Consider the following 5,942-nt stretch of genomic DNA (forward strand, 5'->3'; position numbering starts at 1 on the left):
TCCACCTACATACCTCCAGTTATGTAACATACATACATATAACAAAACACACATACGATTGGGACAAGCAAATCCATACCCTCTCTCCTAGTTAATCGTCCCCCAAATACCATCGTTATAACTACGTCGAGAGATCAGGAAATGAATTGAGAGGCGTTAGTCAAATTCCAAGCCTCTTGCGGAGAAAAAAAAATTACAAAGTAAATAACCTATGGCAATATCGTAGGCAATAAATGGCAATAATGGCAATAAAAATCAACTCCATCCAAAAACACTATAGGAAGATAGCACTAGGCTTGGACAGCAGTAGGCTTCACCTCCTCCTGAATTGCAATTACTTGCGCTGCTGATGTCTTCCTCATAATTAATATCCTCATAATGGTGAGTTATAACATGACCCCAGTGACCCTCTAGCTCCCCCATGACCTCTTACCCCTCCCTCGGCCCCAGCTGGGCATAAGAGGTTCATTATATGTTGAATCAACGTTGATTCTTTGTTAGCTAAACGTTGCTGGAGCATTTTTTGCCCGGTGGAAGCTGGCTCAATGCTTGAGTCATCAGGCTATGAGGGAGGACTCATCATAGCCGGATGATGAGTCGGATGATGGAGTTATTACTCCATGATAGTAATTATAATACCTGATGATAACGCCATAATGACATTGTAAATAATAAATTAACAAGGGATCATTCTTAATGCCTAACATGATTGCGTGATGGTGACTGACAACCCGCTGGCTATCCTAGGCACAAGGGCAATGATTCATCGTTGATTCATCGTTATTTAAGCATACCGTGTGTCCGTTGGGTTTATGCCTTGAATTTAATATTTGAATCCGCCCCCAATTTACTTTACTTTACTTGAACGTATAAGGTGCAAAGTCAGCGGAAGTAGAGTATAATGTGGAAGTTTCTTAATTGGCGAGCTAATATACCGTCTCGTACTGGGGTTTACCACACACAGTAAACCTGACGATATATGTGGTAGATATAATAGAGGAAAAAATAGATTGGTTAGAAAGGCGGGGTCCAAGAGCTATAATAACTCAATTCTGCTGACACAAATAGTAAATACACACACACTTGTTGGTTATCAAGATCACTATACCATACTGGAGTGGGGTCTAAGACCTGAGAACACTGTGCACCTCATGCACGTCATCGCTACACCCTACCCCCCCCCCCTAACGAATATGAGAAAGATGATTGATTGATTGATGAAGATTAAGCCACCCAAGAGATGGCACGGGCATGAATAGCCCGTAAGTGGTGGCCCTTTGGAGCCAGTAGATGATACTGGAGACCTGATACCAGTCATTATTGCTATCTAAGATAATTAGACGAGCCAAAACTAAATACTACGAAGATAAATTTACCCAAATAAAGAGCAACATTAAACAAACATGGAGAACAATTTCACAAATATTGGGATCAAAAAAGTCTTTAAATAGCAAACCGACTCTCCTGTCTAATAACGATGGTCAGCTTTCAGCCTCTGATTCTGCTATTGAGTTCAATAGGTTCTTCTCTTCCATTGGTTCATCCCTTGCTAATGATATTCCATCTTCCAGTACTGACATTAAGGACTATCTTACAGGGAACTATCCCCAGTCTCTGTACCTAAAGCCTATTAATTCCATTGACGTCAATGAGATAATCCTTTCCCTTAAAACCAAGTCTGGTGCCCTTGAGGAGATACCAACTTTAATCTACAAAAAAGCCTCCAGATCTTTAGCCCCTGCTATTGCTTTGCTCTTCAACAAGTCACTTGAACTCCAAACCTTTCCAGATATTCTAAAAAAAGCGAGAGTAACGCCTGTCCACAAATGTGGTGATCTCACAGATGTTAACAACTACAGACCTATATCAATCCTGCCAAACTTGTCAAAAATTTTTGAAAAACTAATCTATAAGCAGCTTTACTCATATCTAGCCAAACTCAATATACTTAGCCCTTGCCAATATGGCTTCAGGCCCAAAAAAAGCACTAACGATGCACTTATTAGTATGCTTAACTCGATTCATACAGCTCTTGATAAAAATGAGTTCCCTGTTGGGTTATTTGTGGACCTGCGTAAAGCTTTCGATACTGTCAACCACCAAAACCTTCTTCTTAAATTACATCATTATGGTGTCAGAGGACACTCCCTACAATACCTCAAATCCTACCTTACTGACAGGCTCCAATGTGTTTCTGTGAATAATACAATTTCGCCCACCCTACCCATCAACATTGGTGTTCCCCAGGGCAGCATACTTGGCCCTCTCCTCTTTCTCATCTACATTAATGACCTTCCAAATGCCTCCCAACACCTCAAACCAATCCTATTTGCTGACGACACAACCTTCATTTACTCCAGTCCTGATCCCCTTGCTCTAAATGCCACAGTAAATACTGAGCTAAATAAAGTCCATCTGTGGCTAACTGCCAACAAACTCACCCTTAACATTGACAAAACTTTCTATATTCTGTTTGGCAATAAATCCTCTAATCAAATAAATCTCAAAATAAACAATACCCAAATTTGTAACAAATTAGATGGCAAATTCCTTGGCATTCTCATTGACCACAAGCTGAATTTCCAGGGACACATTCTAAACATATCAAAAAAAGTTTCAAAAACTGTGGGCATTCTTTCTAAGATCAGATATTATGTACCACGCCCTGCCCTGGTGACTCTCTATTACTCCCTTATCTATCCATATCTCAACTATGGTATTTGTGCTTGGGGCTCTACTACCCAAAATCACTTACGTCCTCTAATTACTCAACACAAAGCTGCTATTAGGACAATATCCAACTCTGGCCCCAGACATCACTCGGTACCCCTACTCAAATCTCTGAATATGTTAGACATTAAGTCACTGCACATTCACTCATGTGTATTATACATATACAAAACGCTAAATTGTAATGCCAATCCTGATCTCAAAAGCTTCATAGAAGGTTGTAACAGAACCCATGAGCACCACACCAGAAATAAATACAGTTTTGATATTCCTAGAGTACGACTTAATCAAACCAGAAATGCTCTACAAATCAAGGGGCCCAGGATGTGGAATGACCTTCCCAACCATGTTAAAGACAGTACCTCTCTCAACCAGTTTAAGTTAAAAACGAAGCTATACCTAATAAATTCCATGTAACCTACCTTACCCTTCTATTGTCAACCCATGTATGTTTTTTTTTTTTTTTTTTTTGTTTTACAAATCAACGCTGTTTTAATGTAATTTTCTGTAATAATTTATAATTGTATTTGTGCTGTTTTTTCAACAATGTTCCCCCCCTCTTTTACCTCTATTTTTATTTGTACTCAACGCATTTTTTTCTTTTTACCCATTAGTTTTAAGCTTTAGTCAGTAGTGTTTTTTCCTGCCCGAAACGCTTTGCGTAATAGTGGCTTTAGGCATTGTATGTACTAGCTCTATCTATAAAGCCAACAAACTTTGTAAAATCTCTTTATGTATGTACCTTTGCCTAAATAAAAATTATTATTATTATTATTATTATCAGTAGATGACACTGGAGATCTGTGGAGGTGCGACTGCACCCTGCGTGACGGGAGATGTCAAAATGAGAAAGAAATCTTGTGTTTTATATAGTGTGAGGCGTGAGACATTCACTATGACGACATGTGACGCTTACGCTGGGGCCAGACTCACGTAGCAGTTACGCGAGCACTTACGAACGTGTACATCTTTCCTCAGTCTTTGACGGCTTTCGTTACATTTATTAAACAAGCATGAAAACTTCCCAATCAACTGTTGTTATTGTTATAAACAGCCTCCTGGTGCTTCGTACCTCATTCACTGTTTAATAATTGTAAACAAAGTCGCCAAAGGTTGAGAAAAGATGTACTGTTCGTAAGTGCTTGCGCAACAGCTTCCTGAATCTACTATCCTCAGTTAGCTCTCGTAGAAATTCGTGGTCAGGATGGCCGAGCGGTCCAAGGCGCTGCGTTCAGGTCGCAGTCCGGTCTTCCGGGCGTGGGTTCGAATCCCACTTCTGACACGTGCCACATTTTAAAGTACAGTTGGAAAAGATCATTAAAGCAAATTGTGGGGGGGGGAGAACCTTTGACAAGCCGCCGGCTTCCTGTCCTCGTCGAGGCAACTCTAGTGGCTTTCAGGTAAACTCAGGTAAGTATTGACTCGCTTCTCGCCTACCACGACAACAATGGCTGCCGGGCCCTTGAAGACCTGTTTAATTTTCCCGCCAAGGAGAAACGTACAAACCCAAGCAACCCACCGACCCACATCGACGCCGAGACACAGAAAATGTCAATATTATGGGTTAATATGCTTGCTAGTGCGCAGCATTGTTGATTGGCTTGGTCGATCGCGTTATAAAATGCAATGTACGCATTGTAGGTGAGACGATGGGTTACACATATGATGACGCTATCCGGCCTCCTGTGACGCTATCCGGCCTCTTGTGACGCTATCCGGCCTCCTGTGACGCTATCCGGCCTCTTGTGACGCTATCCGGCCTCCTGTGACGCTGTGACAATATTTAGATTAATGAGGAAAAACTGTTCAACATTCCCAGTGGTAAATATACTGGAATATCTACCACTGTTTATTTGTATTCACTTTTCTTCTGCCTCCGAAGATGCTAAGGTGTGACTTAGTGAAATGCGACCTTCAACCTCGGTGAATGCCTGTCTGTCTGCCCCATGGGAAGTGTAATAGGAACTCTGGAAAGCTGTTTATTTTACGTTTAATTACCAAGAGAATAAGAACATAAACATATATTGCTTGGAGCTTGATTAAGTATATATGTGTTGCAGGTTGATCAAGTGTACATATTGTGTTGCAGGTGTACATGTTGTGTTGCAGGTTGATCAAGTGTACATATTGTGTTGCAGGTGTACATGTTGTGTTGCAGGTTGATCAAGTGTACATGTTGTGTTGCAGGTTGATCAAGTACTGCGAGGAGCACCAGAAAGTGGACCCACTGGTGACAGGCATCACTCAATCGGAGAACCCCTTCAAGGAGAGTAAGGCGTGCACCATCTTGTGATGCAGGTGTGTGCTCCCAGGCAGGTGTGTACTCCCAGGACTCTCTCTCTCTCTCTCTCTCTCTCTCTCTCTCTCTCTCTCTCTCTCTCTCTCTCTCTCTCTCTCTCTCTCTCTCTCTCTCTCTCTCTCTCTCTCTCTCTCTCTCTCTCTCTCTCTCTCTTTCTCTTACTATCCTGGAAACCTCACCAGGACAAGTACAAAAATCAGCTGTTAGCATACAAACATTTATTACATGCAGCCAAATGCAAGAAAACATATAAAAAGATAATATTACAGTGCAGCACCCTAGGCTGCTACCAACCGATAACATTCCAAAATCACCTCAGACCTTCATCACATAAATTGTATTAGGCTGCGTCTCTCTTCTCGGCATACAACCTCCTGCCCCCTTCCCCCTCACTGCTAGGGTATGAAATACATGGATATATATATATATATATATATATATATGCGAACAAGCCTGAATGGTCCCCAGGACAATATGCAACTGAAAACTCACACCCCAGAAGTGACTCGAACCCATACTCCCAGAAGCAACGCAACTGGTATGTACAAGACGCCTTAATCCACTTGACCATCACGACCGGACATAATGAGGTGATAGCCTAAGCTATTTGAACCACCCCACCGCCGGCACTCGGATAGTAATCTTGGGCATAGCATTTTACCAAATCACCTCATTCTTTGGGGCACACGTGAGGAACACAAATGCGAACAAGCCTGAATGGTCCCCAGGACAATATGCAACTGAAAACTCACACCCCAGAAGTGACTCGAACCCATACTCCCAGAAGCAACGCAACTGGTATGTACAAGACGCCTTAATCCACTTGACCATCACGACCGGACATAATGAGGTGATAGCCTAAGCTATTTGAACCACCCCACCGCCGGCACTCGGATAGTAATCTTGGGCATAG

The 5,942-nt window shown here is 42.0% G+C and overlaps 1 non-coding gene across 1 annotated transcript; it reads left to right on the forward strand.

Moving 5' to 3' along the window:
• The first annotated feature begins 3,928 nt into the window (after positions 1–3,928).
• Positions 3,929–4,012, forward strand: TRNAL-CAG (transfer RNA leucine (anticodon CAG)). The gene has a single exon. It is a non-coding gene; the product is annotated as a tRNA-Leu (tRNA).
• Positions 4,013–5,942: the final 1,930 nt, after the last annotated feature.

Source organism: Procambarus clarkii, chromosome 91 (genome assembly GCF_040958095.1).
Source record: "Procambarus clarkii isolate CNS0578487 chromosome 91, FALCON_Pclarkii_2.0, whole genome shotgun sequence".
Classification (NCBI taxonomy): domain Eukaryota; kingdom Metazoa; phylum Arthropoda; class Malacostraca; order Decapoda; family Cambaridae; genus Procambarus; species Procambarus clarkii.